This window comes from Macrobrachium rosenbergii, chromosome 7 (genome assembly GCF_040412425.1).
Source record: "Macrobrachium rosenbergii isolate ZJJX-2024 chromosome 7, ASM4041242v1, whole genome shotgun sequence".
NCBI classification, from domain to species: Eukaryota; Metazoa; Arthropoda; class Malacostraca; order Decapoda; family Palaemonidae; genus Macrobrachium; species Macrobrachium rosenbergii.
The window spans coordinates 14,540,001-14,567,500 of NC_089747.1; the positions used below are offsets into that span (position 1 = coordinate 14,540,001).

Sequence of the window (27,500 nt, forward strand, 5' to 3'; positions counted from 1 at the left end):
AGAATAAAACAGAGCGGCACAATAATAATTTTTTTGGGTCTTTTAATTCGGAGTTCCGGCCTTGAGCATAAAGGGAGCCTCAGAAGGTTAGAGCAGTGTCACCTTATAACGTTGTGCCCCAAAAGCATGTGTATACACACGCACACACATTTATAAATATAAATATATATATATATATATATATATATATATATATATATATATATATATATATATATATATTTATATATATATAAATATATTATATATATATATATATATATATATATATATATATATATATATATATATATATATATATATATATATATATACATATCAACTGAAATTTGGAAATCATAAAACTTATTTATTCAATAAATAAACTAGTGTGATATAACTGAAATTTGGAAATATATATAAACTTATTTATTCAATATATATATATATATATATATATATATATATATATATATATATAATATATATATATATATATAATATATATATATATATATATATATATTATATTATATATATATATATATACATATATATATATATATATATATATATATATATATATATATATATATATATATATATATTATATAAAATAGTGTGTCAGTCTGACTGTGTCCGCGCGCATGTATGTGTCATAAAATGTTAGCTCTTGCGGGCGGGAATACACGATTTGAAGTCTTAATAAGAAATCAATTAAATGAATGAAAAGTTGACATCCATGCACACATGTCTACGAGTCCTGTTGATATCCACCGACTTGATTAAACTTCGCGAAATATCCTAAAGAGGTTTGGCTATGATGAAAGACTTGGATTAATTACAGTGATTTATTATGAAGCACCACACTGAGAGGGTGAAGCAGAGATAGGACAACATAATGGGGCTAGTGGGGCAAGATCTCACTTAGAAATGACGGTTCATCATACCCGGGAAGGAAGTGCAGGCTATGCAGAGTAAACATCCCACAAAAGAGATGTGTGAAGATCGTTATGTCATCGACTAACCTGTCCTAAAATGGAAGGACTGCAGTATCTGCAAAAATACAAAACTGAGAAAAATGGTAGATACTGCAGTTTTCTCTTGCCTTTCTGCTGATTTTGCAGATACTGCAAAAGGGACCCTCTAAACACTCGTGGAAAGCATCGAAGAATCATTCTGAAACTGCAGGAACTTGTGAATTTTGTGTTTCACGAGGCCAATAGGTGGAATATCTCAATTTCGAAAATTTTGCAGACACTGCAGTTATCCATTTTAGTGCAGTACTGCCTTCAGGTGAAACCACCTCCTTCAGGAATATAAACAAGGAATGCTTAAGAGTGGGGCCACTGCAGTAGCTTCTGCGGTACAAATCTACACAGAAGCTACTGCAGGGGCCCCACTCTTCAGCATTCCTGATTTATATTCCTGAAGGAGGTGGTTTAGCTACTGCAGTGACCCCACTCTCCAGCATTCCTGGTTTATATTCCTGAAAGAGGTGGTTTAGCCACTGCAGTGACCCCACTCTTCAGCATTCCTGGTTTATATTCTGAAGGTGGTTTTAGCCTGAAGTGACCCTGGTGGTTTATGTCGTGAAGGAGGTGGTTTAGCCACTGCAGTGACCCCACTCTTCAGCATTCCTGGTTTATATTCCTGAAGGAGGTGGTTTAGCTACTGCAGTGACCCCGCTCTTCAGCATTCCTGGTTTATGTTCGTGAAGGAGGTGGTTTAGCCACTGCAGTGACCCCACCCTTCAGCATTCCTGGTTTATATTCCTGAAGGAGGTGGTTTCACCCGAGGGCAGTACTGCCTTAAAATGGAAAACTGCAGTATCTGCAAAATTTCCGAAATTGAGAAATTTGAAAGCTTCCTTTTACCTGGCTTTGACTCATTAGATTTCCACAGAGCAACGGAGCTGCATCTTTTCACGGGATGCTTAACGTACCCCTTGCCCATGGGTGACTGAGAAGTACGTGAAATTAGCAGGTTAACCTCAATTTCTCCTTTGGCAGGAACTTTGTAACCGACAACAGTTGCTTATTATTATTATTATTATTATTATTATTATTATTATTATTATTATTATTATTATTATTTTCAAAGATGCAACGCATTACCACTTTAATGCTATTCTCCTTGCATTTTAATACATTTTGATCTACTTATTAATTTATTAATTTATTTTTTTCTTCTTAATGAGTGAGATCTCTTCTTTCTGTATTTCCTTTTGCCTTCTCTTACTTCCTAATTAGAGCACCATATTCTTTGGAAGCTTGAGTTTCAAGTCAATACCCCTGTGGGTTTGTTCCATATGAATAGGGGTCACCTGCTAAATAATAATAATAATAATAATAATAATAATAATAATAATAATAATAATAATAATAATAATAAGAAGAAGAAGAAGAAGAAGAAGAAGAAGAAGAAGAAGAAGAAGAAGAAGAAGAAGAAGAAGAACAAATTCACAACCTCGTGAAAAACAATGTGTAATAAAAATTCACAATTATAGATTTTTATTACACCAATAATAATAATAATAATAATAATAATAATAATAATAATAATAATAATAATAATAATAATAATATTCTCGTATCCGGAAGATCAAGACGTAAAAAATAAAAATAGCTAGATAAATAAGCGCTAAGTGAGAACTGCAAAGATACATAATATAAATGTTACGAAACTCAGACAATCTTCTTGCACGGCTGAGCTCTAGACGTCCATGGCCTCATTCCGCCTCATAGGTGCGAGGCCCTTGATAATTAGGCCTAGAGATATTTGATAAGCATAAGCAAACATGGCAGGGTGGGTGGAACTTGATCCTTTCAGTCTTCAGTGGCTGATCGCGAATATTATTCCCGCAAAAGTTGGGCTTCATTTACGGTGGCTGTCTGTGGATCATGATTTCTTTCAAAGTCGATGGCCACAACTGTTGAAACGCCAGTTTGTAGTAACAAATCAACTATCTTTCAAATGCACTACAACTGCTGAGACGCCAGTCTGAAGTATCAAATCAACTATCTTTCAAAGGTACTAAGTTAATCTCATCGAGGGAATCTCTTAACAGGCGAAAATGCATGAAATCTGTATAAACCGGTGTAGGAGAGAGAGAGAGAGAGAGAGAGAGAGAGAGAGAGAGAGAGAGAGAGAGAGAGAGAGAGAGAGAGAGAGAGAGAGCCTGTATATATATATATATATATATATATATATATATATATATATATATATATATATATATATATATATATATATATATATATATATATATATATATATATATATATATATATATATATATATATATATATATATATATATATATATATATATATATATATATATATATATACATATATATATATATATATATATATATATATATATATATATATATATATATAGAGAGAGAGAGAGAGAGAGAGAGAGAGAGAGAGAGAGAGAGAGAGAGAGATTCAGTTGTTCTTAAGGCAGCCACGGGCTCATGTTCTCATGTAGCGCATACACACTTGCTATAAAAAATAAGTCTCACAAAAAATACCCGATGTAAACTACAAACTGGCGTTCCGAAAACTATGTTCATCGAACCCGAAAAGCACATAGCTCACTTTTAAAATAACTGCTCAATCAATCAGCGTTCAAAGGCGTGACTGACATCTGTACCGATAACCGCAGAATATCTTTGCTCTAATCTCAGGAGGGGCGAACTCTCGAAATGTGGTCAGACTGAAACACGAGAGGGCTGCGAGGGAAGATAAAACAAGATAAGGAGCTCTGAAAAATGGCTTTCAGAGTGAATGAGCAGTCGGCGCATGTGCACGCGATCACAAATGCATGATTTTTGTCGCACGAAACTGTGTTGCATTTAAGACGTCCTTAGATTTGCTGTTCTCTCTCTTTCTCTTGTGCTTAAACTCATGCCGATACGTCTGCCTGGATGTTCTTTCATTCTTTTAAACTCCTGGCACACGCACACACACATAATAAATATATATATATATATATATATATATATATATATATATATATATATATATATATATATATATATATATATATATATTTTGATTATAATCGCTTTTTGTACGTGATTCATTTATCACATATTACCCTGTCTCTTATTTTTCACCTGTGGTAATGGTGATAAACTATATATATATATATATATATATATATATATATATATAGAGAGAGAGAGAGAGAGAGAGAGAGAGAGAGAGAGAGAGATATATAGAGAGAGAGAGAGAGAGAGAGAGAGAGTATATGGAAAGATACATATACAAATGTATAGTAATAAGAGCAAATAGACTTCTGGTAACTTTTCTGGATAACTTTATATATATATATATATATATATATATATATATATATATATATATATATATATATATATATATATATATATATAATCACATCACACATCACCACCGGTGAAAAATAAGAGACGGGTTAATGTGTGATAAATGAATCACGTTCAAAAGTGATTATAATCATCATATATATTATACAGAACATGCATACCCATGCATACATTACCTTTAGTCTCCCTAACGTACTTGGTCAAAAAGGGGGCCGCCCCAATTGCTTTACAGCCTTGACATATCTCCGTTTCTAAGTTACTCGTGGATTGTGGATACCCTTTCCTTCCTAAGACCTTGCCCTGTTATAATCCTCTTTGGTAATTCCTGGTTTTGTAAATAGCTGAGTTTAGCGCTAACTCTTCTTTTAGAAACGTTATTTTCATAAATGAAGATATGTGAGCATAAATTAAATGAAATTTAGATATTAACTATCGCCAGGTGACTTTCTCCCTCCTTTCAATGTCAATTCGTAATTTTGGACTGCCGTGTTTTTTCACGTCACTTCCAGTAATTATTAGGCTCGTTTGTCTCCTTTTAATCAGTAGTTTTTCTTTCGTTTCTCTGATTTTTTCTTGCATTTTACGTTTTGTCGAGGTTGTTTAACGATTGCACAAATGTCATTTGAAAAATCATCTCTGTGCATTGGAAATGCTCTCTCTCTCTCTCTCTCTCTCTCTCTCTCTCTCTCTCTCTCTCTCTCTCTCTTCCTCACAGATTTATTTCATTTTAGATGTAAGTATATTTTATTAATTTTCATTATTTTATGCTATAGTTTTGCTATGCTTTTATTATTTTATTATTTGAACTTACATTGGTCTACCTTTAGGCGTTAAAGGGCTCATTAATATATTATTCATTTGTTTGAGGGCTGATGCTTCGTTTTGGGGATATGTCCAATGTGTCTTGTGTTGCCCCAGTATTAATCCTTTAATGGAATGGGTTAATCCAAGCCTACTGACCCAAAACTATAATTGTTTCTTCCTCACCATCGCCTTAGGGTAAACGTGTTATGGCAGCACGTGACGAAAGCGATGACACATTGCCTTAATTAATATTTTCATATTCTATTTCTAACAATATTATCATGAGGCTGCCCTCAGTTATAATGAGATGTGTTTCTTAAATAAAGCCCCTTTTTTTTAAGAATCGAAAGGGAGTCTTCAATGGCCTAATTTGCACAAAGAGGAAAGTACATTTGGCACCGCTCTTTCGCCCTCCCCACCAAGACTCCTTGACCAAGTACGCTGGGAGGCTATAAAAAAATGATGGTACTGGAAATAACTTCACACTACAGTCCGGTAACAAGAGGTTGAGACCTTCCTACAATTGGCGGCGTTGACACGTTTCCCATCTTGCCCAAGGAGGTGTATAATCCTAATCCTAAAAGGAACACTTTCAGGATTAACCTCGACGTTATGGTTAATCCTGGGAATGGACATATTCGAGCGTACTGTCCAATTGTTTGTTTTTATTTAACAGTGACATCGTCTTTAAGTAATGTATGCATGTGTATATGTATGTATATATATGTGTGTATATACATGTTTTATATATATATACACACACACACGCATATATATATATATATATATATATATATATATATATATATATATATATATATATATATATATATATTATATATATATATATATTATATATATATATATATATATATATATATATATATATATATATATATATATACAGGCTACTGTATATACCTTAAAACAAAATTTTGTATTACGTCACATGAAAATGCGATGTGCAGCAGTGTCCAAGTATAATGTTTTGATCGTTCTGTTTTCCTTCTGTACTGAGGAATGAAAGGAAAAAATTGCCAATTTAAAATAAAATTACCAGTCCTACCAAATTATCACCTTTTCCGGAAAAATTTGAATGGCATTAAGAAAACATGGTAGCTAAACTATATTATAGTGTAGACTGTAGAGTATTGTTCTGAGAACAAACCTACCTCATATAAGCAAATGCACGCATATCATCTACAGTCTACGTCAGCTTGAAGGGAAAATCTTTCCAAATATATGCATTTACTTACCAAAACAATAATGAATACAGAATCGGGTTTAGTTCAAACGGCTGTCGTTGGTCACAACACTAAATAATACCTACTATAATCTATACAAGTTCGTACTTGAAAATCAAAGCACCTGCATCGGCTCAACTTCAAAGCCTCTGGGAAAACGAAAAGGGTCAAGGAGAAAACGATTGATCGGATGGATTAACTAGTGCCTCAATTTCCCCGACCTTTCTTTACCATCTGCTTCATTTATCGAGATATCTCTGATGGCCACTTGCGGCCTCAGCTTTTCTGATCGTACACCCTCGCCCGTGTTTGCGTTTCCTATTTTCAACAGACCCTATTCTTGTATTCGGGAAGGTATTATTATTATTATTATTATTATTATTATTATTATTATTATTATTATTATTATTCAGAAGATGAACCCTATTCATTTGGAACAAGTACACAGGGCCACTGACTTGAAATTCAAGCTTCCAAAGAATATGGTGCTATCAGGAACTAAGAGAAGGTACAGGGAAATACAGAAAGAGGATATCTCTAACTGAAAATAAAAAAAATAAATTAATAAACAGATAAAAAGTATTAAAATGCAAGGAATAGCAGTAGGGTAGTAATGCATTGCATCTTTGTTTGAACTTTTGAAGTTCCAATGGCAAGACATCCTCAGGGGGGGCTATTCCACAGTCCAGCCGTCTGAGAAATAAAGGACCTCTGGAACTGAGAAGCCCAACAGCGAGGCGCATTTACTGCATATTGATGCTGTTGTTCAGGGAATCTGGTTGCTCTCGGCAGGAAAAGGGGATCCGGGATCAATTGTCAGTGTGAAAATAAAACTTATGAAAAAGTGACAAACAAGAGACCATCGGTCGATGGTCCAAGTCATAACTGCTAAGATAATCACCTAAAACTGACAATCTGTTATTGTTGTAAATGTTGGCCTCGTGCCAGCGAAAGCTCTTGCTTAATGATCAGGCTGTCAAGTAATTATTGTCATTATTAATCATAGCGTGCACACATTCATATGGAACAGGACAAGAAAGCCATTTTCCTACTAGACCAGAATACGCAAAATAGAATGTAATATACGGAAAAAGTTAAAAAAAAAAAAATTATACTAACATGCATATATAACAAGTAAAAAATGCAACGAAGATTCTTCGGCGCAATCGAGTTTTCTGTATATCGTATAACCAAGGCCACCGAAAATAGATTTATCTTTCGGTGGTCTCGGTATAATGCTGTATGAGCCACGGTCCATGAAACTTTAACCAAGGCCCGGTGGTGGCCTGTCCTATATCGTTGCCAGATGCACGATTATGGCTAATTTTAACCTTAAATAAAATAAAAACTAATATGGCTCGAGGGCTGCAATTTGGTATGTTCGATGACTGGAGGGTGGATGATCAAAATACCAATTGCAGCCCTCTAGCCTCATTAGTTTTTAAGATCTGAGGGAGGACGGACAGACAAAGCCGGCACAATAGTTTTATTTTACAGGAAACTAAAATAAAGACAAGAATTCTACCAGACCTGATCTGCACCTTCAAGACAAAGATAACGAATCCAGGAGTTCAAAAATACATATAACAATGAAAAAAGAAAAAATCTGCCTGGCCTGGTCTATATCCTCATGGAAATGATAAAGAATCCAGGAGTTCAAAAATACATATAACAATGAAAAAAGAAAAAAATCTGCCTGGCCTGGTCTATATCCTCATGGAAATGATAGAGAATCCAGGAGTTCAAAAATACATATAACAATGAAAAGAAAAAAAATGGAAATGATAAAGAATCCAGGAGTTCAAAAATACATATAACAATGAAAAAGAAAAAAAAAATCTGCCTGGCCTGGTCTATATCCTCATGGAAATGATAAAGAATCCAGGAGTTCAAATAATCAAATGCAGTTTCTAAGCACTGCAGGTCAAGTCATACGTTCAGGAGAATCTAAATTTAAAGATCTGCGTCATTTGTGATAACACTACGGCCTACATAAAAGTTCTTTAAGTGTTTACTTACAATTAAGGAAATCGTAAAACAACAGGCAGGAGGGAACGGAAATGGGGGAGGTGTAAGGGAAAGGAATTTATAATGAAGAAAAACTTAAATAATTACTAAAGGAGGAAATATTTAAATAAGTCCTCCTATTATGATTAACTGCGTTTTTTTTAACGTAAAAGTCTTGATTGCAATGTCAATGTTGAAATGGTAGGTATTAGTCAAATGATAGAGTAAATAAATGCATTTACATGGCTTTCATCACAAAGTAAATCTCTGTCGTTAGTAAGTGTGTAAATACAAGTGCATAAACAGTGAGTTATTTAATGATTTAACAAATATCTGCACAATCACACTCACGTTGTAGACAGCCTCAAAAATCACAACTCTGGAAAGAGAAAAATAAAAGGTCATAACTAGAAGCACTGACTGACGCAAAATAAAAAAAAAATATAAAGCTCATCAGAACAAAATGTTTATTTCTAAATTTTAATCATGAAAATCTTTGGTCCTCTTAACCTATTACCCCAACAACCATTTAAGCTCAACACACTTCCGTTAACTCCACCAGAAACTCTGTATCTCAAAGAGCCTACAGTTTTCCTGTATAAATATCCCACACTCTCTTCCTCTGCTGAATCCAAGCTGCCCTTTCACTATCTATCTATCTATCTATCTATCTATCCATCTGTCTATAAATCCACCTATCTATCTACTGGTCATGATCCAACCCCTCACAAGTTAGTGGGCTTGCTGGCTGTGGTCAAATTTATGAACGTTTTGCCAAGCCCCAATGTGCCTCTGTTGACAGAATCTATCTATCTATAAATCAATCTATCTACTGGTCATGATCCTCCTTTCACAAGTTAGTTGACTTGCTAGATATGGCAAAATTTTTGAACGTTTTTCTAAAACCCAATGTACCTCTGTTGTCCGATAGGCAATCAAGGACGGTGGGTAATGACCAGAGTGGGTCAGAGCACGGCGTAAGTAACCCTAAAGAGCAGTATATATAAATAAATAAATGGTTTACCGTCGAATGGAGTCGCTGGAAGGTAGTGTGTCGAGGGATCGAGACCCGGCGGTACCGATCCATTTATCACTTAAAAAATTCCCCTTCGGTGATAATTTCCCATCGCGGATATCCCCGAAGTAGCGTGAATTGGATATTAAGCGACATTTGTAGCTTCATGAATATATATAAATCACGGTGTGACAAAAATTTCATATATATATATATATATATATATATATATATATATATATATATATATATATATATATATATATATATACCTATATATATATACACACATACACTATATATATATACAGGAAAATAAAAGAGACGTGATGAAGTATCTAACGATTGATTACACACGAGAGAGAGAGAGAGAGAGAGAGAGAGAGAGAGAGAGAGAGAGAACGAGAGATTAGAGAGAAGGGGATAAGCAGAACCCCAGGAAATCTTGTAAAATGCTCAATACTAGATTCAGCTCAAAGTTTATAGTAAGTAAGGCTTGCGGTTATATTCTAACATACGTAGCAAACCAAGTACCCTCCCTGCAATTTTCTTCGTAACTGCATGAATTACGATATTACTATTTGGCAAAGAATATACTTAAAAATTAAGCAAGTTGCAGCGTTAAAAAATGAAGAGAAAATCATCATACATTAGTGTACATTACCGAGCACTGCGCTAATATCACTTAAGTTACCAAAACAATAAATCCATAAAGAAAATCTAAAAAACGAGAAGTGAATTAAATGGAGGAGAGAGAGAGAGAGAGAGAGAGAGAGAGAGAGAGAGAGAGAGAGAGAGAGAGAGAGAGAGAGAGAGAGTTTAATAAGATATTCATTAGTTTAAGTGAAAAGTATGCGGGACTCCGCTGATGGAACAGGAGGCCCTTCTTCACCCGGCATCCCCTAAACTGCTTCTCTGCGCCACGAGAGATCAACATTCCCCCATTTCTCTACTTAAACAGATACCAAAGCCCACATCTGTCGTTTTTCCACAGTTTTAAGGAATTACCAATTTCACAAACGTATCAGTTTTATGAAGCTGATATGTCTTTCGACTCACGGTTGAAATATACATCTGCATATTTTGATCAAAAGTACAGTAATTTGGCAAGGCAAGTTACATGCTAAAGCAAAAGTATATCTCTTTTCCTCGTAAATCAGATCAAGAAGGTAAAAAAATATATAATACAGAAGACTACAGAAATATTATACTATATATATTTATTAATATTTAAACTCTTTCTGTACCTTGACACCTTCACATAACACTATATATATATATATATATATATATATATATATATATATATATATATATATATATATATATATATATATATATATATATCTATATATATACTCTTTCTCTCTCACATACAAAACACACACATATATATTTTTCTTCTCAATTAACAACAGAACTGAGTGTTAAGGCCATAACAAAGTCTAACCACTATCATCTGGCTGAAAAAAGCAAGAAGTTAACTTTCAAAATAAAAGAAGGGTGTTCTTTGAATTAAAGCCATGACCACCATTAGGCCAGTTTAAGGAGACACGAACAACAAATAAATAAGTAAATTCAGCACTAACTTGAACTTTAAATCTTACTTGTCTTTAACAGAAGAAAAATCAACTCTAATGTCAGTAAAAAAAAAAAAACAACATATAACTGTATCTAGATCTCCCTCCTTTTCATTCTCCTCAGCGGTAATGAGAGAGAGAGAGAGAGAGAGAGAGAGAGAGAGAGAGAGAGAGAGAGAGAGAGAGAGAGAAGCAACATAACAACTGTCTCTAGATCTTCTTCCTCTTCATTCTCCTTGCGGTAACTAGTAAGAGAGAGAGAGAGAGAGAGAGAGAGAGAGAGAGAGAGAGAGAGAGAAGCAAAATCAACATATCAACAACTGTATCTAGATCTTCCTTTCATTCTCTTAGGGTAACTAGTAAGAGAGAGAGAGAGAGAGAGAGAGAGAGAGAGAGAGAGAGAGAGAGAGAGAGAGAGAATCAACATATCTACAACTGTAGATCTTCCTCCTTTTCATTCTCCTTAGAGTAAAGAGAGTAGAGAGAGAGAGAGAGAGAGAGAGAGAGAGAGAGAGAGAGAGAGAGAGAGAGAAATCAACATATCTACAACTGTATCTAGATCTTCCTTTTCATTCTCCTTAGCGGTAACTAGTAAGAGAAGAGAGAGAGAGAGAGAGAGAGAGAGAGAGAGAGAGAGAGAGAGAGAGAGAATCAACATATCTACAACTGTAACTAGATCTTCCTCCTTTTCATTCTCCTTAGCGGTAACTAGTGAGAGAGAGAGAGAGAGAGAGAGAGAGAGAGAGATCTTCCTCCTTTTCATTCTCCATAGCGGTAACTAGTAAGAGAGAGAGAGAGAGAGAGAGAGAGAGAGGAGAGAGAATCAACATATCTACAACTGTATCTAGATCTTCCTCCTTTTCATTCTCCTCAGCGGTAACTAGTGAGAGAGAGAGAGAGAGAGAGAGAGAGAGAGAGAGAGAGAGAGAGAGAGAGAGAGAGAGAGATAACATCTAGGAGATCACAGATACAAAGCAAGCCTTTCCCCTCGGCCACCGTTTCAACTGTCACGTTGCATTAGGACAACATTCATTTCTCCGCTGATAGAGGCAATTGCAAAAACATGTTTTATTTATACAACGTGACCTGTTCGCGTGTGTGTGTGTTTGTGTCTTTTTTTACAGTTGTTGCACCTCGCCGTTTCTTGTTCCTTTTGTTTTCCTCTTTTATGAGTTCGTAATAAATGAGATACTGTCTTTAGTCTATAGAGTAACTTTCTCTATGCATACATCCGAACCCGCCTTCTTAGGTATGTACAATCTTAAGAGGTAATTTAAAGTTAATGAAGAGTTTTTGTATGTTTGTTACAAAACTGAAGTGGTTTACGAATCTCTCTCTCTCTCTCTCTCTCTCTCTCTCTCTCTCTCTCTCTCTCTCTCTCTCTAAAAAAAATACATTTTACGATTACCAGAAAATGTGAAATTCTTGATGTTATTTTGTCATGAGAGAGAGAGAGAGAGAGAGAGAGAGAGAGAGAAATGGATTCAGCGGTTAAAAGGTTGAACATGGACTGTTAACTTATTTTTCATCTAAAGTCATAAACAAACAAACAAACACACACACACACATATATATATACATATATATATGTGTGAGAGAGAGAGAGAGAGAGAGAGAGAGAGAGAGAGAGAGAGAGAGAGAGAGAGAGAGGACGTAGAATCATTTGTGCAAAATCAGAACAAGAACCTCAGCACTGAAAGGCTTCCTTAGCCCTTTCTAGAACAACAAAGAACAAAGATTAATTTCTGCCCTGAGCCTACTTTCACGTCTCGCTTCTTATCTATTACATTTTATTAGAGCAATAAGCTTCAATTACCCTGCTCCCCCTCCCCCATATCTCTCTCTCTCTCTCCTCTCTCTCTCTCTCTCTCTCTCTCTCTCACTGTAAAGTCTGAAAACGACGCTGTTTTGACAAAATACCGATATTTCCATATTTTTACAACTAATATTGCAACTAATAGTAATATTGTCGATGACACGGATGCACGGTTGAGTACCTGCATGGATTTGTCCTGGTTATCAAGTACATAACAGACAAACATCTTCCTTACATACAGGGACACCTACGCACGAGCGCTAAACAAGCAAACGCACACGTACACGCTCGCGCGCACGCACACATATATGTGTATTATGTATGTGTGTGTGTATATATATAATATATATATATATATATATATATATATATATATATATATATATATATATATATATATATATATATATATATATATATATATATATATATATATAATGGACAACACTTCAGGGCCTCTTCGTGATCTGCTCACATCGAACCTGTTAGCCCTGGTGCAAGTTTTAAAAGAGAGAGAGAGAGAGAGGGGGGACCGCAATCATTTTATATAGGTCAGGAAAAATAAGCAATGGTTCTGCTGTATCCAAACTCTCTAAGGTCGCAATAAAGCTCAGAGAAAAGATCCAAGTATATTTTTTATATCGAAGACTAAACGTATTGAAACGCTAATATCTTGCCGATCTTGATTACAGCGTTTACTTACTATAAAGGCATCGGTATAGTGAAAACGAACTACGAAAAGCTTACTAATATATCCGAAAAACATTTCGTCGTTGAAGGCAGGTAAATCTTTGTAATTGTCCAATCAATCAGTCAATGACTTCCAAAGCCGTTGTCACATCAGACTCTCTAGATAATCAATCCATCAAGAAACATACACTTACTTCGATGTTCACTTACAAAAGGCAAGTGTTCCACGTAGCCCAGCTTCAAGGACTATGGCAAGCTTTTACTTACGTGATAACTTGGAATCACAAAGAGACTACAAGGTACAGTATGGTGCATTGATCAAATATGGCAAGCTCATATCTTTGCAAAATCTCAGTGAATTGTAAGTTAGTAACTGCATAAAAAAAACTGAGTACTTGAATTTCACGTTCCTATGTATAAATGGAACCACACACATATATAATGTTTATGGTGAACTCTCCTTAGCTCAATTAGAGATCGTTTCATATGATTCCAGTCTAAAATATGAACACCAGAGACGTTCAAGGGGTAATTGGACATCTCTCCTTTACGATCTAATAATAATAATAATAATAATAATAATAATAATAATAATAATAATAATAATACAGAAGAACAAGCTATGGCTAATTGAGGAAAGATATAAGGGTCTCAAAAATCAAAACTTGAAAGTATCAGACTGCGGCGAATTTCTTGACTGCAAAAGCACAAAAATTCAAATTGCAACCAAGAACGCCAGTGAACGGCAGACAACCAAGACCAGGCGAGTGAGATGGGTGTAGTACTACGCTCAACCACAAAACTAACAAAAACGTTTTTGTCGCCAGATCGGGTTGGCCTGCTAGACCAAGCGTCTAAAATAAACATTTCCTTTTTAACGGTATACAGATATTCCCGGCGTATTTCCGCTCACGTTTCCCTCACAACCGTTAAATTAAACACCCAGTCCACAAAATACACGTGGAATTGGAAAGCCTCCGCTGAAATAATTTCGAAGGAAAATGGGCGAAAAAGAAGCGTGTTGCAACTCCGCGCCATACCCTGGTTAGTCCACTTGCAGTCAGGAGAAAATGAAACGATAACAAGAGACCCTTTTCAACCTTCCGATCTTACGCCTCTCTCAATCAAGTTCGCGTATTCCCTTCACAGGGATTTCTTTCACAATTCCTCCTTTCATAACTCCTCTTTAATTCAATATAAGCTTTCTTGGCGAATAATCAAACTTTGCAAGTCTTCAAGAGTCTTTCAGGCTTTTTTTTTTGTATACCGTACAGTGTATTCACTACTAGATTCAACTACATTTGAACACCATGTCTCCTTTGACTGTATTTAGTGTGGCTTGGTAGACATTTCTGAACTGCTTCTCTCTTGTAGTAAACAAATTTAAATTAATATTGCTTGAATATTCAGCTGTGAACATTTTTCTTAACTGTTCTTTTCTTGCCTTTCTCCCTCATTTTGTTGAGCAGATAACCAAGTATAGAAGGAACTTTATTTAGATAACCAGTTATAGAAGCAACTTTATCAATTGTTGATGACCAAAGTCGCAACGATAACATTTTACATCAATCAATGGACCAAAACAAGCAACACACTATCATTTCACGCTGTGCAGAATTGTACGGTCCGAACACGCTTGGCGCTATCTCTCTCTCTCTCTTCTCTCTCTCTCTCTCTCTCTCAACCACTGTGCAAGAAAGCCAGGATAAAAAGGTTATAAATAAAGTTACCCTTCAGACGATGACTCATATTTCTTTCAATCAGGCCATGATTAAAGCAATATTGATCTAAATGGTTTGAAAGCCCCTTAGGATATGGTGAAAGACTTATCAAATGCACACTAGAATTTGAAGATAATTAGACAAATAGATAGGCAGATAGATAGATAGATAGATAGAGGACAGATAGATATTGAAAACATACAAAACAACTGTACATACACTCATTAAACCATGGAGAGAGAGAGAGAGAGAGAGAGGCATTTCCGTTAATACTGATACTCACTAGACGGTGACCGACTTCTAGCTGTGACAAAGATCTCTTCTTACAATGCTACATGTCCACGGCACTAAGAGGTCAGAAAAAATAAGTATAAATAAGCTTCCTAACTGCAATAAATCAACTATAATAATACTCAAAACACAGATTTTTATTACAAATACACAAACATCATTGTAAAAGTGTCATAGGTAACTGGAAGGTATTTCACAATCACTAGCTTTCACTGCACTGTCCTCTTTATATATTCATGATCTATTCACTAGCCACCTTAATTATACAGTGATCTTATTTTGGGTCACGTTAACGATATGAGGAGCCTGAGAATAATCTAACAGGATGTGACTGCTTCGCGACAGTTACAACGGCCATAATTTTGTCTTGACTGGTAAGGACTGCCTCTGACGGTAGTCCAATGTGACATGCAGACACCAATATTGTGACCCTGTTTTGGGATTCAGACCATAATAAATATTCACCTTCCGTCTTTCCCTTCTTTTCGGGAAACCCCGCGCGCGAGAGAGAGAGAGAGAGAGAGAGAGAGAGAGAGAGAGAGAGAGAGAGAGAGAGAGAGAGAGAGAGTCACGCACTCAGAAGAAATCCCAACTCAAAAAATAAGAAAACATGATGGATGTACCTACGAAAACATTCTATGTCTAACTGAAATGAAACATTTTTCTTTAACTCAACTAACCAATATTTCGCAGTCAATTGAACTAGAAAAATTTCATCGTTCTATTAAACAAATAACTGTATAGATTTAATTACAGTGAGGAGTGTCTAAATATAAGTAAACTACAGAACTGAAATGGATGCAGTTCAGTTTTTATCTTTCTGGTGCATAAGATTGCATGCCATTCTCTCTTACTCACTTCATATACGCTGAGAGCTTTCTTGCTTGTTGCATCTTTATGAACCAAACTCGTTTTTCTATAGAGCAAGCCCTGAAACATAGTATACAACACAAAAGATACATTATATATATAGGCCTAAATATATATATATATATATATATATATATATATATATATATATATATATAATAGGCCCAAAACTAGACACATGCAATCAAACATCTTCGGTAATACTTAAGTGGTCCTTAGAAACATCTCTTATGATAACAGTAATGCACCATCATCTGAACCTGGGGATCACTTAATTATAATTATCATTACAAGCCGAGCTGCACCTCTACTTGGAAAAGCAGAATGCTACAAGCCTAGCAGCCCCAACAGAAAAGGCACTAAGAACTGAAGAATAAACAAAGAAAGAAAAGTAAAACGGAAAAATAAACAGCATTGATAAGAAAGTGAAATAAATAAAACAAACTCGAATAAACTATGTCAGCCTGCTCCACAAGAAAAAATCATTTGCACCAAATATGAACTTGTGACATTCCAACGATTCAACTCAGGATTAGGAGGACCATTCCACAATCGGTGTTTACATAAATAAAACTAGGAAACTGTGTAGTGTTGTATCTCCCAGAAGAAAAGACGAGACTGTCAATACTTTGTGGTGGATGGCGTAGTATGGGAAGAACTGAAAGCAAAAGATGATCAGAATGATGAAATATCTAATACAGCGCACACAACGAGCTAACTAAATGATGGTGCAAAAGATTGCTATCCATAACTGGGATAAGAAATTTTAAAAATTTAAGATGCTTGGCAAATGTTGAAGACCAAACAGTGGAACACTATTCAAAACACGGAGAATAAAATAATTTATACATTTCCTCTGGGTAAACAGATCTCCAAAAATCCTGTAAGACCTAAGCATACAGATTTTTTTGAGCAACCGAAGAAGAGATAGCCCGGATGTGCTTTTCAGAAGTGAATTTACAACAAAGAATGTTACCTAGAATTTTAAATGAGTTGCATGGGTTAGCGAAAAGATCTGGGTGGGGGGGATCCAGTACCTTTGACCTACTATCAATCACACACTGAGTTTTGTTATGGTATAGTTACACTGTCAGCGAGGGACCTCACTGCCACCCGTCACGATCTGTATAACTCTTTCCAAAATTACTGACTTCTGACATTAGCTGGTTTGATTTTATTGGTATAAACTCCGGTCGCAACTCTTATTCTTTCGTTAATCTAACTCATTTCAATACTTTCTTTAATCTTGCTTTTGAGTTCCGAGTTCAAGCACACATGACAGGCATCAGCCCACGTCAGGTGTGAGCAAAAATGGTATTTCCCGAAAGTTTTTCCAGGACAGCAAAGACGAGCTTGGCTACATTCAACACTTGTCTTAAGCACAGAGATCAACGTCACTGGTGCGAATGCACCTACAACTTCTGAGGTAAAACCAGGCTTCCTGTGTTTAAAAATCTAGCTCAAAATAACTGACTGATCACTGCTTATTGGATAGTCATCCCTACGCTTGTTATGAAGCTGAGGATTAAGTGAAAAGATATATTAAACTTGAGCGCTGCCTGAAGTCATATTTCCAGATAGTGCAAACTGATTATGCACGAGATTAGGAGTTGCACGTGGCTCGAGCAGGGTGGCAGGAACAAAATTCATGAAAAATTACCTTCTCATAAAGTCATTCAAAGCGCATGCTGTATCAAATAGAAGTACGGAAAGCAGAGAGAGAGAGAGAGAGAGAGAGAGAGAGAGAGAGAGAGAGAGAGAGAGAGAGAGAGAGAGAGACACTATATTAGAATATAAAAAATTAAAAACATATTTTCATAGGAAAAGGCAACAGTACACCAAACTGGCGTGCCGTATCAAATAGAAGTACAGGAAGGAGAGAGCGACTATATTACTATATCAGATAAAACATTTAAAATATATTTTCCTAGGAAAAGGCAATAGCACACCAAACTGGCGTACTGTATCAAACAGAAGTACAGGAGAGAGAGAGAGAGAGAGAGAGAGAGAGAGAGAGAGAGAGAGAGAGAGAGAGAGAGAGAGACTATATTACTATTAGATAAAAATTTAAAATATATTTTCATAGCTCAAGGCAACAGTAAACCAAACTGGCGTGCTGTAGCCAATAGAGGTACAGGAAGAGAGAGAGAGAGAGAGAGAGAGAGAGAGAGAGAGAGAGAGAGAGAGAGAGAGAGAGAGAGAGAGACTATACTACTATATTAGAATATAAAAAAACTTAAGTATATTTTCATAGGAAAAGGCAACAATAAACCAAACTGACTTTATTTACTTATCTAACGACTCATACGTATGTATTCACATACAAGAAAATATATTACCTTCTCACCTATTCACAAAGCATCTAATTCGCCGAAAGGTTGAGTGGAATTCTGCAACAGTCTGGCACTCGGGGAAACCAGGAATAAAATAACATTAAAAAAAAGTAGCGCCGTCTTCACGTTTTTCCCCACGACGGCATTGGAATTCGTCTGGGAAACAGGATTAATTGTCTACTTCTAAATCAACTCACACACGAAGTCAAAACCCAAGGTCGGATTACGGCATAGGCAACTGATGAAATTTACTTGTCCGTTGTATTTAGGATACTCAATAATTACTAATATGCCTGAAAATGACCACAGATCGAGACCACGGGGAGAAATGACTGGGCCCTTCCCTGAAACATTCATTAGGCAAATGTGATCTAAGCAATAAGTCATGTAGCTCGTGGTTATTCGACTGTGGTGGGTGGCAGCCAGGGTGGAGAAAGGCTGAAGGATAGCAACTTCATCCCAACGAGCCTTGCAGAAAACCGGAAGATACATACCATCTACATTAAGAGGAAAAGGTGTGTAAAAGTTGATCGTTTGTGTGTGTGTGTGTGTGAATTTGAAACTGATCGTACGAGGTGAATATTACTAAAAACAATAAAATCTGTTAATTTCTCTGTATCCTTAAAGATAATTCTATTAGAAGTGCCGTTAGTTACTACCAAAACTGATATAGTACGTGATACAATTATTGCTTTACAAGCAAAACATCGCCTGAAAATCGCATTTGCCTGAATAAGCAATATTAACAGCAGACAGAACGCCAACTCCAACCGACTTCTCACGATGACTCGAGCACTCTAAGGCAAAAAGAGCACTTTTCGTGAAAGCCCATTTTAGGCCATCTATTGGTACGAAAGAGCAACTCTGTACCAACCAAAGCTTCTCCCTTACAGATTTCCACTTGCCGATTTCTCTGGCCACTCTGGGTCACGTGAGACAAGTTATCATCACCCATCCCCATCCTCACCCAGACCAACCCTCAACCATCTCCGCCATGACCCCTCGACTAGCATACACATAGAAACAAAGCGGAGATCCTGGGAACGTCCGATGATTTGTTTATCACGTAGTATTACGCAACAGATCCAAGTGCTGGTATAAATCCATAAGGATAGACTAAATGAAATTAGTAAAATACAAAAAAAAAATGTTGACAACGAACAAATAAACAACGGTCGCAGTGAAGAAAAAAAAGTGATAAGGAGAGAACACTTCTCGCTTTATCGAACTCGCCGGGGAATCAAAGTGTTGGCACATGACCAAATTCTGCGGCTCATGCAGGGCTGGGATGGAAGTGACTTGCTAAGGAAGGTGTGTGTGAGAGGGAGAGATGCGACTAAATAAAATATATTTAATTAATGGATACCAACTACATACACACACATATATACATATATATATTATATACTTATATATATGTATATATATATACTGTATATATATACAGCATATCTTAAAAATAGGTGATTAAAATTGTAGTCTTATCTGAGACACTCGTTCATATATCAGCCCGCAGTTCTTTCTTGGTGGACTTTGGATACATGAAAATATCTTCTGGAATGTGGGGTCCGTTAACATGTAAACATTTCACGTGTAAGAGAAAACTTCAAGATAAAAAAAAAAAATAGAAAAACTTGCTCTCGCTGGACGTAAGTGGGCTGTAAATTATGTAAGGCACTGAAACGATAAATAAGATGGGCGGGCCGTCCAATCCATCCATTACAGAAATTCTTAATGACTTTACGTGGAAGTGGAAAAGAAGAAGACGAGGACAGGTGTTCGCGGGCGACCAGTAAGGCAAGATTTGGCGGTTGGCTGCTGCGAGACTATCGGAGGTACCGGGTTGGGGGTGGATGAGAGGAGGGATAACATGGTCTCTGTTCATGGGTGGGTGGGTGCGGCGTTGCCACATACCCTAAATTAGTTAATAAGGTAATTGTTATTGTTGTTGTGTTCGTATGGGTGTGTAACAAAATGAAAGTCGTCCGTACGTTTTATTGGACAATGAAATGTTTTCTTGAGAGCTAACGTGAACATATATATTAATATTATATGGCCGGGGCTATGCAAGAGTGTATAAATATTAGCTCAGTCTACTGACAAAATCTGTGATCATGCTGAAGCTTCGCGTGCAATTAGTCTGAAACAACTGTATTGTGTAAACTTAGTGTATGTGCCCTCTTATATCTGCATCTATCCCCCACCTAACCCCCCTACTCCTCTACCCTCTCTCTCTCTCTCTCTCTCTCTCTCTCTCTCTCTCTCTCTCTCCAGCCCTAATACGTGCGTGCACGCACAGATGTTGAGATTTAATGCAAATATATTCATATATATCTTGATGCTTTTCGTAAAAGTAAGGTGTCAAAAACAATAACAAAAATTAATAACCGGTAACCAGCAACATACAAGACATGATGGCGATGATGATAATGTTAATTGGGCTCACAGAATAATGAGGTGTCATGACTGAGACAATTAAAACGGAATTACTCATCCCAGGTCCATTATGCAAGGGATGATACTTCACGAATTCAACTGATCTGTCATAACAACTTCAAAGTCATTCTTCATCTTCACTTCACTGATCCTGTAGTTGACGGGATTTAAGGAATTATAATACTTTGCAATAAAGCTGACGTTTTCATTTATTTGTCCGACTTCCTTTAATGCAGTGTCCAAGTTACTTGTGAGTTCGATTTCATTAACACTATAAATTCTTCTAATAAATATTATGATAATTATTAATACTAAAAGTATGCACACGTCCTCGAGAAACAAGACACAATGGATAACTGACACGTTGAGTAAGATTCCCATATAGAAAACAGAGAGAGAGAGAGAGAGAGAGAGAGAGAGAGAGAGAGAGAGAGAGAGAGAGAGAGAGAGAGAGAGAGAGTGAAAAGCAGAGTACAGATGAAAATTACGAATAGACAAACACACACACATATATATGTGTATATATATTAAATATATATTTATATATACTGTAGAACAGACAAGAGTGCGTGTAAGCATGCAAACCAATATGCGTAAACCATCTCTACGCCAACGGACACATCACACTGCAGTGCGTGTACAAACCAAAGTCATGAGAAGATAACACTATCATATGCATTCAACGAGCACACTTGTCAAAAGAAACGTCTGCAAACGACACCTGTAATGTGTTAGGAGACCGCTTTATGAATGGGCGGGCCCAAAGATATATGAGAGAGAGAGAGAGAGAGAGAGAGAGAGAGAGAGAGAGAGAGAGAGAGAGAGAGAGAGAGAGTTGTCAGACTAGTTTTTTCTTATGGGGGGAAGATAAACATACATTTTGTGGAATTGTCAAACGGTTACGACTGTTCACTTAGGAACTGGATAAGAAAATGATAATGTCGCTGTGACACAAAGCATTAACTGTACTAAAAAATGTGGATATTAGTTTATTAAAAGACCTGATCGCCAACACGTAAACATCAATGGGTGACATAAAACGATCAACTTGAATATAAAATTTAGGCCAAAGGCCGAGCACTGGGGTCTACGTCATTCAGCGCTTGAAGGAAAATTAAAAGTAGGGAAGGTTTTAAATATGTAACAGGAGGGAGACCTCGCAGTTGCACTATGAAGCAATTGTCAGGAGAGTGTTGAAAGTAAAACGGAAGAAAGATAATATGAACAGAGGTAGCGCAAAAGAAATGGAAGGGGTTGCACTGATGGCACTACCCCCTCCCCCTGCCCCCGGGGTAAAACGATCAAAGAAATAAAGACAGCTTCAGTGAATGGAAATTAAATATTTGATCCATTAAAGACGTGAAGAAAATATATTTTTTAAATCTCTCTCTCTCTCTCTCTCTCTCTCTCTCTCTCTCTCTCTCTCTCTCTCTCTCTGGGAACAGATTCGTGATCATATGCGCTCTATGACATATATGTTAACTAAGTTGTAAATCTGAACACAACATGCAGAGGAGAATATATTGATCAGTGAGCTTCAAATGGTTAGAACAGGGAGCAATAACAGAAGCAAAAGGTTACGAATGTTCATGTTTAATGAGCAATTAAACACAAGGGAATTATGAGAGTTCCGAAAATCTTGGACAACTGCAGAAAATGAATCTATCAAGAGGCTGGAAAGATTCTCACATTCATAATAGGGAATTTTCTCAAGTAAGACCTTTGTGATTGTAAGTTATAGTGGACACGAAAACCGGCCAAAATTAAAGCTTCATTATTCAAAATATGCTTGTAATTCATGCGTCCTTCTGGTCGGATTATATATTAAGTGGTATCACGTAGTTAACTGTAATTATATCTAATTTCACGTAATTGCTTCGTGTTGTGTTCGAGAACCATCTAACTACATCTATATTTTGGTGACCTTCTTTCAACGTGTTCAGCAATGAAGTAGTCATAGTTGTTACTGTACAGTACCTCACGTGAAATCGGTTCGGTACCTTAGCGTAAATTACAGCATGATTTTTATTTCATAAAAAAACCCCAAGGTCTCACAAATATAGGTCCGTAAACAAGAGCATGGATAAATATATCTTCTGAATATTACTTAATACTGAAACGACCGGTACTTAAATCTGTGCCTGTGCATAATCATAATTGTGAATTTATATATAGGCCTACACATTATACACATATTTATATATATAAAACATAATGTGTGTAAGATTATATATGAGTATATATATATATGTGTGTGTGTGTGTGTGTGTGTGTGTGTGTATTCCCCGTCACTGAAGACGACAGCCTGGAGAAACAAGACACAGGTACTATCACGACGTTCATCCTTTGCCCGCCTTCTCAAAAAGGTGATCCTTCAATGCAGATCATTTCCACATCATTCGTCCATACACCTACACATAAAGGAAGACATCTAACTCGGGTGAAGCATCGTACCAAAACAAACCCGCAATAATTAAAAGTGGCCTTGTAAAGGAGGATAATGGGAGGGGGATGAGAGGAACAAATTATCACTTCATCATTATGTGGAATTTTGCATGCTTGTCTGGCTAATCGCAGAAGAAGGAGGAGGAGGAGGAGAGAGCGGAACGCAGAGACCGCCATAATACCATTGTTGCGAATTCTTCTGTATTATTTGCTCACAAAGGGCAATGCATAATAAATCATTTCTCTGTGTACAACCACGATGGTTCTCTCTTTTATGTAACAAAAAATACCGAGAACATTTCTGAAATGATTTTGGGTGTCTCGTTGTACCCAGTAGGTTATGTTGCGAGAAAGAAAAAACATGGTACTATTATACACTTCCAAACTGAACTTGAGAGAGAAATGAGACAGAGAAATATGGTACTATTATGCACTTCTAAACTAATTTGAGAGAGAGAGAGAGAGAGAGAGAGAGAGAGAGAGAGCACCACTGTACCCAATAGGTTATACTGCGAGAAATAAAAATAGGGTACTATTATACACTTCCAAACTGAACTTCAGAGAGAGAGAGAGAGAGAGAGAGAGAGATCGCCACTGTATCTGATTCAGTTGAAATGAGAGAGAGAGAAATATGGTACAATTATGCACTTCTAAACTGATTTTGAGAGAGAGAGAGCACCATTGTTCCCGATAGATTATACTGTGAGAGAAACAGGGTACTATTATACACTTCTAAACTGAACTTAGAGAGAGAGAGAGAGAGAGAGAGAGAGAGAGAGAGAGAGAGAGAGAGAGAGAGAGATATCGCCATTGTATCTGATTCGGTTGAAATGAGAGAGAGAAACATGGTACTATTATGCACTTCTAAACTGATTTTGAGAGAGAGAGAGAGAGAGAGAGAGAGAGAGAGAGAGAGAGAGAGAGAGAGAGAGAGAGAGCACGAAAACAAAACAAAAACCCACGAGCTAAAATCAACAACGTGAGACCAAAATAATAAAGGAAGAATATCCCGATGGATCCCATAAGCAACTTAATTACTACTTAACGACAGGAAATGTCAGCTAACATCCTTCCTCCCCTAACCCCTTTCTCCTCCTACTCACACCAATGCAGGAGCCCTCCTGCAGGTCTCGAGTGAAGGAATGTCCTACCCGATATAACTGGTCACAAATTATTTTCAAATGGAATATCGATTTTTCTTGCTAAGTTTAAGTTAACTGATCTTTCAGGACGAATCTCTATGACAGTGGTTCTCAACCTTTTTTTTTTTTAGTGATGGCACCCTAACTAATGTAATCATTACCGTGGCACCCCTTCTTCACCATCCCACCATATCGCATGAATTAACATCTTATTTAATGAATAAAATTATTATCCATACTCAAACCAAAATCAGCACACCGTACATGCAGAAATATACTGTACAAACAAAGAGCAGATCAGTAATTAGAGTAGACACACTGGTAATAACTGTATGAAGACTTCTGCATACTTTTATTTTTATAAATGTTCATTGAGATGATCTAGCCAAGACAAAATTCATGGCAATCTTTCGGCACCCATAGGCACTGGCTGTGGCACCCCAGGGTGCCACGGCACCCAGTTTGAGAATCATTGCTCTCTGGGATACTCATGGGAGCTTGAGCAAGTGCTTGTACAATTATGATGGCCATCTCATCCTAACAACTACACCAGCCAAGATATAAGGAAAATGTTAAACAGAAGGATGCTTTTAATAACTTACTAATAAATAGATGACAGAGACTTAATAAGAGGATTGGCTAATGTAGTAACTCGTGAAGTCAGAAATTTATTTTCTTACTGGATTCACTAAATTGTGGGGTTCACTGGTTATTGTAACTGACCATACTGATAAAATTCCATAATATATATATATATATATATATATATATATATATATATATATATATATATATATATATATATATATATATATATATGTATACGTTTGTATGTATGCATATATATACAGTATATGCATGTATGTATTATCAACGACAAAGTGCCCTAAGAAATTCGGCTCTTAATGTCTTTCTCGTGCTTTGTCTTCAGTCTTCCACAAATCTCCATTCACCTCCAGCCTACCCTTCTCATAGCTCTTATCCAAGTATGTCAACTCTTCTGGTGACCAAAGGAGCCTAACTGAAGGAATCACGTACAATTTTCCCTAGGGCTGTGCGACGGACGTGTCCAAGCCACTCCATCTCCCTTTTATCATTACCTCATCTAAATATGGAACTTCTGTAATATTCTTTAAAGGTATCATTTCTCAATCTTTCACTCCATAATACCATCAGACTCCTAACGTTCTTGAAGCTTTGTTTTATGACATACAAGATCACACACACATACATATGTACATGCGAAAACACACACACACATTATATATATATAAATATATATATATATATATATATATATATATATATATATATATATATATATATATACATATATATACTGTATATATATAATTTATTCGTAGAATAATATATATATAGTGTATCGGCATTCAGTAGGATATACCCAGAGTAACACTGTAAAACACACACACACACACACACACACACACATATATATATATATATATATATATATATATATATATATATATATATATATATATATATATATATACATACATATGTGTGTGTGTTTGTGTGTGTGTGTGTGTGGTGTGTGTGTGTGTGCTTTACACAGTGTTACTCCCGGGCATATCTTACTGAATGTTGATACACATGTACATATTATTCTAGAAAAATACTTGTATAACGGCCTTCGCCTCATCTTGCCTTCTAAACTAAAACTTTAAAGGAAAAGATGAAAATTGTTGCTCTGCTGCTCCATTAATTATTCAGTACTGAGGTTTCAGGGTCTACGCAATGAAGTAGATTCTCACCCTCCCTCTATGAGACATAAAAACTAAATCAGACACAGAGAAACAGATATAAAACTGACATTCATTGGGCGAAAAATTAAAAGTTAAGTATATCTTATAGTTTAACCAGACCGCTGAACTGATTAACAGTTCTCCTAGGGCTGGCCCGAAGGATTAGACTTATTTAAAAATGAGAGAGAGAGAGAGAGAGAGAGAGAGAGAGAGAGAGAGAGAGAGAGAGAGAGAGAGAGAGAGAGATACAACTGATCAAAAAAATAAATACATAAATAAATAAATACATTTATATATATATATATATATATAATATATATATATATATATATATATATATATATATATATAGAGAGAGAGAGAGAGAGAGAGAGAGAGAGAGAGAGAGAGAGAGAGAAACTGATTCCTTGGGCAAAAATTAAAATGAGAGAGAGAGAGAGAGAGAGAGAGAGAGAGAGAGAGAGATAAAACTGACATTTATTGGGGAAAAAATTAAAATGAGAGAGAGAGAGAGAGAGAGAGAGAGAGAGAGAGAGAGAGAGAGAGAGAGAGATGAAACTGACATTCACTGGGGCAAAAGACCAAAAAGAGAGAGAGAGAGACAGATAACGTCGCCGTCATACAAAATAAAACCTGCCGGGCAGCCCAAAATACGAGCCCGAACCCGACAGGTAACCTTAAACTTTCCAACCCGATGACCCTCTCACACGGTCACACCTGTTTGTTATGGAAAGAGAAGCGCCGAAACATGTTGGGACGAGCCGGTTTGCTAAATCCCCCACAACAACAACACCACCTCCCCGCCCCCAACCGACACAGCTTCTTGAGCACACTCCCGATTCCAAAGCCCACACTGCGTGTCGCACAATGCTGCGGTCATCAGTGAGATACATGATGAGACAGCTAACAAGAGCAAGCATTTCATACCTATACATGAATTTTTGTCACTTACACTTGCGTGCCTTTATGGAATGGGATAGAATTTAGGACCATGGCCA

The 27,500-nt window shown here is 36.3% G+C and overlaps 1 protein-coding gene across 2 annotated transcripts in view; it reads right to left on the reverse strand.

The window, feature by feature from the left end:
* The window catches only part of Dus4 (Dihydrouridine synthase 4), a 219,280-nt gene that overhangs the window by 154,615 nt on the left and 37,165 nt on the right, over positions 1-27,500 (reverse strand). For both annotated transcript variants that reach the window (XM_067106581.1, XM_067106585.1), the window contains exon 2: positions 8,746-8,773. The gene's annotated coding sequence lies outside the window, so the exon portion shown is untranslated. The remainder of the gene's footprint in view (positions 1-8,745; positions 8,774-27,500) is intronic.